The 13356-nt window shown below is 40.9% G+C and overlaps 1 protein-coding gene across 4 annotated transcripts in view; it reads left to right on the top strand.

Moving 5' to 3' along the window:
• The window catches only part of ANK2 (ankyrin 2), a 382481-nt gene that overhangs the window by 22965 nt on the left and 346160 nt on the right, over positions 1-13356 (top strand). The window contains exon 1 of one of the 4 annotated variants that reach the window (XM_055796032.1): positions 3363-3775. The exons of 1 other annotated variant lie outside the window; for it this stretch is intronic. The gene's annotated coding sequence lies outside the window, so the exon portion shown is untranslated. Of the gene's footprint in view, positions 1-3362; positions 3780-4063; positions 4217-13356 lie in introns of those variants that run through there. 2 more of the 4 variants (XM_055796031.1, XM_055796033.1) reach the window with 2 other exon arrangements.

Raw genomic sequence — 13356 nt, 5'->3', positions numbered from 1 at the left:
GGTGTCATCTTGATCTTTCTACAGGTGGACACTCCCCTGGGAAGAATAGGGATCTGCTTTTCATATAAAATTTCTCTTTGATCCTTTTAGCAGCAGTTCCTTTTGAGAGGGATCTCCAGGCTTGCTGTTGCTGTTATCTTCAAGAAGTAACTTTCATGAAGAATGGAACTTAAAAAAAAAATCCCAAACTAACAAACTTGCCTGTGAAATACCCAAGGCTCTGATCTACAGTAATGCAAAGCTGTTATGTAGGCCTGGGCTAATGTACATTTGGCAAGTGCTTCTCTCAGTCTGTGGCTTGCTGTGCCAGGAAGGTGAAAATTGTCCCTCGTTCAGTGGTTTAGGAGATAGCACATGAAGGGATTTTGTCGGAGTTGGCGTTTGTTAGCTTATTTCTGAAGAGAATAGTGCTGGAGAGAAATATTTTGCTTTGCTTTAGTAGTGTGTTACTATGCAGAAGAGAACTCTTTTGGTGAAACCCTCTAAGCATTCTCTAGCAGGAGAAAACTACTTATTCTGCTGGTTGGTGGCAGGTTGGTTTGGCCACCTCTTTCTGTTAGATATGTTGTAAGGAAGACTAACTTGATGGAAAGAGCACTCTAAATTCAGGGGGTATCAGTGTCCTCCTTGAAGTGTGTTTTTGGGTAGTAACCTATTGGTTTAGTCTTTTGGGTTGTGTGTGTTTGGTTTTTTTTTTTATAATTATTTTGTTACTGAGGCAAGTCGCAAGTTATCAGCCTCAAAAGCACAGCCTGTGGCTTGAGCTCAATGGCATATTCCGTTCTGCCCCTGGCAAGGCCTCGGTAACTGAGGGAGACTGGACTGCTCAAATGTCAGAAAATGAAGTGTGGAAGAACAGCTTTAACTAGTGAAGTGGCTTGTTCCCCCCTGCCAAGAGGAGAGTCTCTTACTTTAGCTGCTTTGACACCCAACAGTACACTGAGCAGCACTGAAACATTGTTGCTTTCTCCATCCTTTTCAGAGTCCCAATGTATGTGTAGATAGAGGTATTTACTTAAAAAAAACAACCCCAAAACCTATCCGGCTATGCTGGGCCTGCTCCAGCATTTCTTATACGCTTGGGATTTGCTCCTGTTTAATTCCGGAAGGGGTTAGATTTGAAAGGGGTGCAGCATTATGCTGAACTCTTTATGTACTCAGAGCTAAAAGCATTATCGATTTCATTTGCTATGAATGAAACAACTTAGATGTATCTGGAAAATGAGAGAAGGAGGAATAGGGAAAAACAAATGAATGTTTCATGCCGCATATTTTGATGCAGCAGTTTCCTAGCTTTCTTTATTCCTGGCTTCCTTTTTGTTAGACTTGGTGCATGTTTTGTGCTGCAGGATTCAAAAATACCCTGTCTCATCAGGCTGCACAAAGAATACTGCCACTTGCGTTGGTCTCAGAATGAAGTTGTAGGTCACTTCAGTCATTTTATGTCAGTGGTGTGGAAGCACAAGACAATTAATTTAGAGGAGGGGGAAGTATGGAAAAGGATATGCTAAAATAAAGGACAAAATATTGCAACATAACTATCTTAAATTCATTTACAGTTTTAATGGGAGGAATGTTGAGAACTGTTAAAGCTTCCTCAGAATTAGTTCCAGATAGCACTGACCAGCGCTAATGCATACAGCGTCACAGAACAAGTTTCTTTCTATTTTTGCATTTCTTCATACTTCCTGTTCTCTTTAACCCTTGCTCCAATCTTCTGATTTTAATAGCACATCAAAGTATATCTTCTGTTACTTTTTGATGTGTGGGTTAATATTTTCTCACTAACGTTATCAGACCTTATGGGCTGAAACTGTTCAGTCTTCAAGATCCATGCTTGCATGGGAAGATTTTGTGTGCTTGATACAGAGCTTTTTCTCTTAGAAAACTACGCAGCTAAGGGAAAATGCCTAGTACCCTTCACTGATAGATCCTATTACTGCACTGAGGAAGCTGTAAAATTGAAGAGCACCAAACTATGTCTGTTCTGTGCTGAAGTGATGGTATGTTAGAAGAAGAATGAGAGGTGCTACCTGTCGCCTTTGAACTTTATTGTAAATGATGGTATTTTCTGAAACCCCTTTAGAAAATAAGTCCTAGACCTATTGCTGACCTAGAGTATTTCCTTCTGTTTGGCAGTGACCTTCACTGCAGCAGTGTGCTCGAAAAGCACAAAAGATGCTCTTGCATCTGGGCTTGTCATATGAGGGATTGCTAGAGTGGCATATTTGTCTGGAAAACCCTGTTAATTGCTGTATGTGTGATTATGAGAGTGTGGTCCTCCATTAAAACAGCAGGAAACTCAATTTTCTTAACTGAGACCAGGTTAGGTCTTGAACTGAAATTGACCTAAATCCTTGTGATTAAATTAGCTTCTGCTTTCTGTATTAAACTTGTTCCTTAAAGCTCTTAAAGTTCATTGGGGGGAAAAAAACCTCAAAGTAATAGACAGAATGGCATGGTGGGGAAAAAATACACGTCTCATTAACGTGGCTTTTTATATCAAGGGACCTTTTTCATACTTTATAAGACTTAGCTCCCTTTTAATCTTGTGATAGTTACCTCTTGAGAAACCTCAGGCAACCTCCCTGTATAGTCTTATCCAAGTACCACGGTGTTTGGTGCCCTTCACAGTCGCTGCGGCTGAAGACTGCTCTTCAGACCATTTGAACTACCATGTCGAGAAACAGGGCGTGGAGCTGTTGAAGCAGGGCTCTCTGTATCGGGTTGTGTTTCACTGCTGGGGGTGACACACCATCTCCTTTCTATCAGTCCTGTCCCATGACGTGCCTTTCTTTATGCCCCTAGTTCTCCCAGCTTTTCCTTTCCCAGAGTTTTGCCTTTGGATCTACTTGAGGTGCTGGCTTAGGCTTACTTACTCTAGCTTTACACCTCAAGCATTGTTAATTTAGCAGAGCTCTAGCCACAGAAATGTGTTATAATGCAGCAGTAAAGCAAATGTACATGTCTTTTCAAACCAAACTAGCATCGTTTGTCGGCCAGCCTCCTCACTGGCTCAGCAAAACTGTTGTGAAACAGCTGCTTTTCTCAGTTTCCCTCTTCTTTGTGCCCCCTCCCAGCTCTGGCACTGTTGCCGTTGGTGCCTTTTTGTAACTCGCCAGCGCCGTTTCAAATGACGTTTTCTGAAGTCAGGGTCGTACCCCCTTACCCGCTGATGGGGGGAGGAGGGGAGCGGGGGAGAAGGAAGCAGCTGTGCCTCTCTGTGGTGTCTATTATAGCCTGTTGGACGCTGCTTTTTCCGCATCGGCGTGGTTCCCCTCCCCTCCCCCCGGTAAGAGCTTGCACCCCAAGAGCCGCGCTCGTCAAACGGCGGCAGGAGCCCGCAGGAACGGGGCCGGCACGTCGGGAAGCCCCACGCGTGTTCGTCTGTCCGGGGGCAGCAGCTCTGCCCCAGCCCCAGCGCCCCGCTGCGGGCGCGCTGTACAGCGGGGGGCCGTGGCCGCGGCACGGGCAGGGAGCCTCCCCCCACGGGAGCCCGGCAGCGCCCCGCGGCCGGCAGCCAGCGCCCGGCCGTCCCCACCGCCCTGCGGCTGGCCGCGGGCTCCCTGCGTGCGCCTGCTTCAGATTTGGCGTGAGGTGGCTTTGACATGCCGGGAGAGGGAGGGAAGAGGGAGGGCTTCCCTGCTCGGCACTGTCACTCGCAGGGACCAGCGGGAGGCGGGCTGGCTGCGCCCGCGGCTTGCGGCAGCCGAGGATCGCCGCTTGCTGTGTAGGGACGCTTCTGAAATGCGGCGCTGAGCAAGGAAATACACCCGTGCGTAAGTTATCGGGGTCCCTTTCTGTCTAGGACCGTCGTAAGGGTATTTTGTTGGCTGTGGCTTGGGTGATGTGATGATTATATTTATTTTTTTTTTTTCTTCCCGTTGGTGTTCGCCGATGGCAACCCCAGAACTTGTGCTGTGTAAGAAACTATTGAAATAAATAGCAGAGAGGGATAATCGGTATTCTTTCCCCCACCCCCCCACCCCCAGTAGAAGCAGGAAGTCTGCCTTCTGGCCAAGTAATGTGTCAGGCAGTCGGGGCAGCGGCTAGTGAGCCTCCGTTTGAATCTCTAGATCAGGAGAGATTTTTCTGTGACATCCCGGAGCAGTGAGGAGGTGGTAGGCGTAGGTGCTCTTGCTGCGTCTTTGGAAGAACTGCATGGAAGGGGGGCTTGCCTCAGCCGTGCCAAACTCTGCGTCTCTGCAGTCCCTGGGTAAGAATAATCATCGTGCTGATTGGGAAGATGCAGAGTGAGATCTGTCAATAATTCCTGTATCCTCTGTAAAGAGTTGTCCAGAAGAATTTTCCCCTTAGTGTGATGGGAGGGGGGTGCTAGAGGAGATTGTCAGGGTTTCTGATTCTTCTGCTCATTTAAACGAGGGCTCAAGGGAAGCAAAATGTCCTCAGTTCCTGCGGTTTTCTTCCCTTCCTTTCTTTCTCCTCGAGGAGCCTGAATAATAGACAAACATATTAAGCTTCCTATTTAATTTCCGTCATAATGTGATCAAGCAACACTAGTTAGTGCTTCTGATGTTAAACAGCTGAACGTAGAGGCTATTCATGTGAGGTGCTTTACCAGACGATTTACAGGCTTTGGGCTTCATTGGCAGCAGTATACAGATTCTGACTGTGCAGAAGCTGAGGATGGAGCATGGAATAAGGCCCTTGGGCGTGTCAGTTGTTGGAAATAACAGATTGTTTTAACTTTTGCTTCTAGCTTCCTATCTTTTTGTACTGGTTGGGGAATTACTGGTGATGTAAATTCATTTTCCCTAATTTAGTCTCAGTTATTTTACTGTGTTTTTACTTGTGGTAGAGTGTTGAAGAGGAAAAACACATTCTAAGAACATGCTTGAACTGTTGAATGACTTTACACGGGATTGTGCCTGTGAAATACTCCTGTTGTTTCTTTCTCTCGTTTTTCTGCAAATGGACTTGATCTTTGTGGAGATGTTGCTGGAAGCAAAGTAGCATGTATTAGCTGCTGGAAAATATGTCCATGAGTCTATGTTCCACATGTGCTACCGAAAAAGTGGAGTTTTTTGAGCAAAAGGCAGAAGAGTTGGCTAGTACAGAAAAGCAAGAAAACACATTTTAATAGCTCTTTTGCCATTCTGTGTTCTATGCTACTTTGTTTTTGCATTGTATGTAATTCTTATTTCCACATCTATGTGCTGTCAGAAGGGCAGAGCCATGCAAGGGTTGGCACCGAATGGTAATTATTGCTTGAATTTAAAGGATAAGCCACTACTAGTCAGGCCAGCGCTGGTATTCTAGGGCTTGATCTGAAGGCCGCAACAATTGATAAAAACCACTCCATTGACCTGGATAGATTATTATTTTTTTTTTCCATTGGCTCCCTAGCTGCCCATCTGGGTAATTAGTGACTAGATTCCAGCAGGTTGTCTTGGTAACAATGCCTGGACTTGTTTCTAAGCATTTTAAAATAATGATGATAATAATAAAATCATACCTTACCTTTTCCTTATTTCACTACAAACCAGTAAAAGCAAAGTGTGGTTTTATTGTATATCTTGCTTATGGTTTTGTCAGAGTACTTCGTTGCCTTGCAGCAATCTGTTTGCCTTAGCAAGCTGTGGGTAATTCAGTGGTCCAGATACAATCCTTGACTTGTCTTTTCAGCCTGTGCATTAAGCTATACCGATATGGTCAATAAATTATTGCTTCCAGTGCTGCTTGGGTGTTCTGAGTGTAATTAGACCTCTTCTAGGCCTGCTACATTTGTAACTCTATAAAGAAATAAGCAAAGCCTCTTGTTACTGAATGACGTCCTCTCCCACAGAGTGATTTACTCTAATACCTGTATGGCTGTGTGGACTCTGTAATGGGTTCAAACAGCTGAAAGAGCAGAATTTTCAGTGATTTTTTTCCTGTCTTGCTCTCCGGCAGCTAAAATCAAGGGTGGCTTTGCTGTAATCTGCAGTCATGTGGATGCAAGACTGGAGACACGTTAATCCATTTCAGAAGCAGTAGGTGTGGGCTCAGTTTCTAATGCTTTCTGAATCACTTTTTGGTGAAGGTTGTGAATGTAAATCATGACAAGTCCATGACTGGGAAAGAAAAAGGTGACTGTCAGACCATAACACTTTACTAGATAAAGTTTAAATTTTGTATTAGTGGGTAGCTTTAGTCTCATGCTGTAAACTGTTCTGTAAACTCTGTACTTGGGTCTCTTTAATTGGTATCACTTAGGCATAGAGTATAAGCAGATATCTCATATAGTAAACAAAGCAGCAGATTTAAGTTAATGCTAATGTGTTTGCAGTCTGAGCCAAAAGCTTTTCAGGGTTATTATAACATGCTGGGCATACAGCCCATCTATCTAAGTGTCTGAAGGAGACAAAAGTTATGGATTGGCTCATTGTACAAACCAGCTCATCTGAAAGTCAGATTCTGCTATTTGTTGCCATCAGTAATTTAGTTGTATTAAGTACAGCTGAGGACGGATGGCAGTGTGGCCTGAATATTGAGATGGGATTTCTGAGATCCCAGGAGCCATTCCTTGTATCACCATAGATTTCCTGTGTGACCCGGGGCAAGTCATTAAATGTTTCAGTAAACTGGGGTTGAGGATACTTCCTTTTTTTTCATGGGGCGCTGTGAAGATTAATGTGTTACAACCATTTCTAAGAGGACCATATAAATGCAATATCAAACGAAACATTTGGAGAATGCATGCTCTATACATGACTAGAGAATACATGCTTTGTAAACCTACCCTGCAAATATGCTTCATACTACGCTATGCTTACAAATAAGCATGTGCAGCTAAAGGGACTACGTTTTAAATTTGGCAGTAAACCCTGACTATTCATTTGGGGCAACTACGAGAAAAGCCTTTGTTCATCATCAATTACGAACCAGTATTTGTTAATGTTAACATGTCAAATGACAAAAAAACCTGAATTTTGTTGTGTCTTACCAATGACAAGATAATGCAGACTGTGTGAAGGACTTAACTATGTAATTCCTATGTGTTGGGGACAATGGCATGCAAACTTCTCCTGTGACTGCTGCTGTTGTAACCTGAAATTATTTAGGCATTTAAGTTTTGGAAGGTTTAACTCCTGAACATAGTTCAGTCCCTTTCATTGGAAGTGCTTGACCAAGTGGAAGAAATTGGTTATCTTGGACTATATGAACTCTCATATTCAAATTAATACATATATACAAAGTTCCATTTTAAGCTTCATCTCAGCCCACCCTTAGGAGAATAAACTGATAAGGTAGTGTAGGTAGGTGGGACATCTGTCTGCTTGGAAGCAAAATATTTATGTTTCGATAGAACAACCTTATCAAGGTTGGTTAATTAAACAGAACAGAAAGTTCTTAAACTCCATGCAGCAACTTTAATTATAAGTTAGGCCTCCTAAATGCGTCATGATGCACAGCAATTAGGCATAGACTATTTAAGATACTTTCTTCTTATTATCTTGTATCTAACATCTTATTGTAAATGGTGTTATTTTTATGATCATAGAAAACCCATACCAGTCATGTAGATGTGGTTCTGTTGTGTGGTGGTGGTAGTTTGTTTTGGTTGTTTGTTTGTTTGTTATAAATCCATTGCTTTTCAGCATGTATTTCCACTATAGTCACAAAGCTCAGCAATGTTGGCTGCAGAGGGAAACCTCACACTTGGAGTGTTAACATGTGCTGGGCATTTTGAGCAGGAGGTGGGAAGGATGTGGTTCTGTCTGTGTGACTGTCACACTCTTGAAGCATGATTGCAGCTCAGGGAGTTCAGCAGCTTGTGCAGTACCCAGCCTCCCTCGGTGGTGCTGGCTTTTTGGTGTCTTCCCCTCCTGACAGGTGTAAACTATCTTCTTTCAGCAGAGTCTGCTATCATCATCATCTGGAATGGGTTTGTTTTTTTGATATGTTCAATTTGAAAGAATATCAGTAATTTGTACATTTGGAGCTTGATGTTTTTACTTGGCTGGCTATGCCATTTTAGCTTTTCAACAGAACACCTGTTCCACTTCCAGAGACAACTTTGCCTTCCCACCTCCCACAACACCTCTTCTCCCTCCCATCTTCAAACTGAGACTTGTCACTTAACTGCCTGTGCTATTTTATTGACCTTCCTTTGGGGCCATAGGTTTAATTTCAGAGGCATTTATGTAATTTGTTTTGCTTTAGGTTGCAGAAGTCTTTACTTATTAAACTAGTGGCCTGCAAATGATTTCCATGTCGTTTCTAAAACTTGAACTTGCTTTGGAATGTCTTCACTCATTCCCATTATTTTTATTTTTTCATGACAAAAGCTTTCACTTTACACTTTTCCCAGCTTTGCAATGCGGTTTGGAGAACAGAAGCAAATAAGTTTTAAAAATATGTATTTATATATATATATAAAATATATACAAAATACACACATATACATACACATATGTAAATATATATATACATGTACATATGTATGTAAACTAGAAAATTTGACTCGCTGTCTTTTAGCTCATTGAAAATTAATTTTAGAAAATTAGGGACAGAGAACTTAACACATCTCATCAAAAAAAGGCACTGAATTTTGAGCACTTTCTATAAAATTCAGAAGTCTTGAAAACCTTGTTTATCAAGATGACTACTTTGAATCTAAAGCCATTTTTCGTATGTTAAGAAAAACACAAGATGATGATCCCTTAGGTTTATTTCTTCTGTGGTACGCTAATTCAACACACTGTTAAAAATAGTTGAGCTCTATTGTGATTTTTATTTTGTGGGTGAGCACAGGTTTGAGGCTGTAGTAGTAATATAGTCCTACTCAAGTTCTTGAGATTCATTGCTGGCAGTATATATTTTTTAACTGCATAAGAAACATCTCCACTATGTGTTTTCCCATCTGCTATTTGAAGTTCTAGAGAGACAACCTAACCTAGTGCTATTTCTTCTTGCTTTTCCTGTGAAAAGGCATAAGGCAAGGGTGAGATCTCAGCATGTGCAGATTACTTCAATCAGTTATGGTTTACAATTATAAACTACCTAGAGGGAAGCTACAAAATTAGCTGCAAAGGATTTTTATATATTGTGCCTTACACAGCAAATACAGTTTTCAGGATGCTTTTGATACTAAAAAGGAAGCACCTATTTATAAGAGCTCCTGTTTCTATTTATTTCTTGAACAGAAAGTTGATGATGACTAGAGATAAGCATTTATCAATTTTTAAAAAGATGAATTGATTTGAGAGTTGGTTTGTAAGCAGAGAAATCAATGTTATGATTTGAGCTGAAGTAAACATGGCATTATGGGCTCTTTTCATTTCTCAGTCTTTTTAAATAGTGACAGTGACTTAAAATCTTAACTGCCTGCAGTTAGAGAGGGCTCCTATTTATATGTCTGTGCTCTGACCTGCAGAACAGCTGGGCTGATTCCATACCACAGTTTGCTTTGTGGTTCTGATCTGATGATCATAAAGACAAAAAGGTACAACCAGTTCTGCAGTATGGAGCTTAGTGCTCAGCAGCCAGCTGCTGCCTCTTGTGTACCTGTTTCGGGAAGCCTAGCCACCGCTGGTTCGACATGCTTCCTAGCTGTCACCTCTGGGAGTGATGTGTGCTGGATCAAACTGCCCAACGCTGTGCTGCAGGGACTGGTGTAGGCTGCATGCCTGGAAAGGAAGATGTCAGTTAGGATGCCTTCCAGGACGTTTTTCAGCTTTTATAGATGTGCTGCTTTGGTTCAGAGAGACAGCAGAAATCTTTATAAATACAATTAAATCCATTAATCAGAGTGCTTCTTGCATTGGCGAGACTTGTTTCAGTAAGTCATCTTCACTGGCTCCCTCCTTTGCTCTTTTCTTGCCCTGAGTGCTCACTGCTCCCAGGCATTTGCATGCTTGTCGCTTCCTACAGTTGACACATTAGGTCCTTTATGATACATTGTTTAGGAAGATAAAGCATTTCAGCTCTCTTTTGTTCAGTAAAATGGATTTTGAACGATTGATTGAGAGGCAATAGATGGAGTGCATACACTGCTGAAACAAAATTATCCTGTACTATGGAAGAAATTATTGGTTTAATTTTGAAAAATGTTTTTTTTCCAGGAGGTAAGCAGTGTTCAGCTGTTAGCGTTCCATAATAATATGGGGAAATGGTGTACAAGCACTTAAAAAGGTTTCTATTTCTAGTCTTTGAAATGACTCCCTGATTGTATAGAGCTGCAGCTACTGCCATTCCTATAGCACAGTATACGCCACTGTAGGAGATGTTTCCGTTTGCCCCAAGGGGTTATGAAAATATCCCATGTTTTCTACTGAGATTTCTATACAGCTCTGTACCTTGAGGGAGCATAAAGAGTGATCTCTTAAATTACCCCCAAGCCTCCCTGCTGTCAGTCCAGCACAAAGCACTAAGCGAGCTTGGGATGCCGGGGGCTGAGGGGTGTCCAGTGGTGAAGTGTGTGCAATACAAGAATGACTTTCAAGATCTTCCTCCTGTCTCTTGCCTCTTCTTGTCTTTCCAGGAGAATGGTTGTTAAGCAGCAAATAAAAATGGTTTTGGATATATTTAATTTTTCCAACAATCTACTGTTTATGTGGTGTGGAGTTTTTTCTGTTTGGTTTTCAGAACTTGAAGCATGTGAACTTTGCTGGGGCCCAGGTGAAGAGGTAGATTCAGTTACACCTGCACATGCTTGAAGCACAGCATACACACAGTCTCACTGATTTGAGCTGGATTTTAGCTTTTTTAAAGACCTGATTCCTAACATTTTCAACGTCTGATTCTTTATCGTGTCTGGTTAGTTGTGCTAGCTTTTAGACAATCATTCTGTTATGTCCTACTGGTTAACTGCCAATATCTGGGAGTTGTGTATAATCTTCGGTGGTGGTTCTCTGGAAAGCATGTAGCATTGTCCAAGGGTTTTATCTCATGATTTCTCTTGGGGTTTTCCCTCATCAAAGTGGGGACAAAACCATCAAAACATTTGATATGTTGGGTCTTTTCCCCACTTTATCTGTATGGATTTACAGAATGATAATACATCTTATAATTAATTTATTTGAATTTTTAACCTGTGTCTGGGTGGTGCCTGAATGACTATAGATCAAATGACTGCAGTCGTGTTACTGAAACCACTTGTCAGCAATCTCAAGCAAAATGCATTGCGTTGCTAGTTAACATAAGCTATTACATTGGCTATGAAAAAGAGGGCAAACCAGTGAAGAGATGATGTACGCTTGAGGCCCTTCCACCCCAAGGAAGTGGAAGAAGTGTGAAATGGATAGGAAAGCTTCCAGTTCATTAGATTAGTGACTGCAACAGCCATCTGCTCTAATGGTGTTCAGAATGCTTTAGACTAAATGCATTTTCTTGAAAATTCTCACTAGCTGTTTGGGTTCAAAAGGGAGCTTTTGAAGTCCAGGATGCTCTGGTCTTGATGAAAGGCAGGGAAAAATCTCTCAGCTGTGATTCTATTGATCTCCATTTATTGTATGGAAGCAGAACTTGATTATGTCTGTGCATAGTTGTTGTCTAAAGGGTTTTGGTATCTGATCATTCCTCTACTTGTTATACTTGTCCCGTGGTTGAGACCATCTCAACCACATGTTCATCATCATGTGTCTTATACCTTGGGTCTTAATTACTGCAGCCTAAGGAAAAAGTAGAATGGCTGCAAGATTTACAGGCGATGTGACTGATATCCATCACAGACTTTTTTTTTTTTTTTTTTTTAATTGGATAGTTAATAATCTCTGGCAGCATATAGGTAGTGTCACTGTTTTCCTGGTTGGCTAAAGCTAGTGTTTTGTTTTGTTTTCAAAGGGCTTTTTCACAGCAGGAATGAGGGGGGAAAAACACATTTGGACAATTTGGTTATAAAATTCTATGGGGAAAAAAAGATGGCATAGAAACATGTTAAAACTAACTGCAAGAATTGCATACTTGTAAACAGGTATCATAAGTGACATGCATTCTTTCACTGCTTGTGGAATGGTAAGCAGAGAGAGTGAATGGATGACAAAGCTGTTCTGTGATAGCTTTCAAGGTTGCAAGACTTGGGTTTATTTTATTTTGGTTTTACTTCTTGGCATTAACTTCAGCTTGATGGCAAAAGCAAGTGCTTGGGAACATATTTGCTGTTACCCTTTAAGGAGTTAAACTACAGTGTCTCCACTTCTCAGGATGGAGAAATATACTTATGTGTGTGTATATACATGCATATTTAAAAATATTTCCTCTGTGTATATATATACATATGGAGCTGCAAGGTGTGAAGGTAGCATTTTATTCCCTTGCCCATTTTTTCTTACCTCCTGTTTGTAAAGTCTTAAAAGAGATTTTATGTACATAATTCATGCTTTTTGTTGCCATAAAGGGAATCTTATTAGATGAATCTGGAATCATCTTTCTCTTACACAGGAGATATTGATGTTGACTACTCTCATATAACCTATTTCTTGGAAATCACTGCTGTGTCATATGTACAGTGTGCAGTCTGTGAGATGTATCCAAATACTAATTTGTGTTGTGCACAAAATTAGTGTTTATAATAAATTCACTTGTATTGAAAAATAACATTATTGTGGCAGCTTTCCATTTTGAGGAAATGAAGGAGAGAAAAGATGAATATAACACAGAATGATATAATGCTATCAGTCCATCTTCCCAAATGTCCTTATGGTTTGAGTGATATGCATGAATTGACGCATTATTTTTTTCTTTGTCGCCTCAGCTAATCTTCATTCTTATTATTGCCACCTGCCTACTCTAAGTGAGCGTTTGATGTGGATGTTAGGATGGCTTCTAAACACAGTGAAGTGAAACTAATCTCAGTTGGTTTACAACTAGAAAGGACTGTATATTTAAATGTATGGGAGTCTTTATTTCATGAAATACTTCTGATGTATGAGAAGTACATGTAAAGTTTTAAGTTACCGTGAAACACCTCTGCAGTGCAAGTTACCATGTAGATATACTGCAAACTATTTGGGGCATAACTATTAAAGATGTGGTTTTGATCATAGGTTCGTGGTCACTTCAGCAGAGAATGCTAAACTGAAAACTCAAAGAACTTGGGAAATAATACAATTCAGGTCTTCGGGGAAAAGAACAAAGACCTATTTGAAAATGTTTCTAAATTGTTTCTGCTGAAAATTAAAATTACTTCTGTAAAAACTGAACCTATTATTCAGATTAAATTGCTGTCTGGATTTGATCATTCCATGTAAATAGTATTTAATGGAAGCAGTACTGAGTAGAAGGTGAGTGTGAAATTAGAAAATGTTTCTTGTTTTCTTTTACTTCAGCTGATTAAAAAACTGAAAAGCAAAACATTGCAACAGTGTCAACACTTGTGATAAACAGAATTTGCTTTTGCTAATCAAATTACTG

The sequence above is a fragment of the Falco peregrinus genome, chromosome 2 (assembly GCF_023634155.1).
Source record: "Falco peregrinus isolate bFalPer1 chromosome 2, bFalPer1.pri, whole genome shotgun sequence".
Taxonomy (NCBI): Eukaryota; Metazoa; Chordata; class Aves; order Falconiformes; family Falconidae; genus Falco; species Falco peregrinus.
The sequence above is the reverse complement of the archived record's forward strand: the minus strand, read 5'-3'. Positions and strand labels throughout refer to the sequence as shown.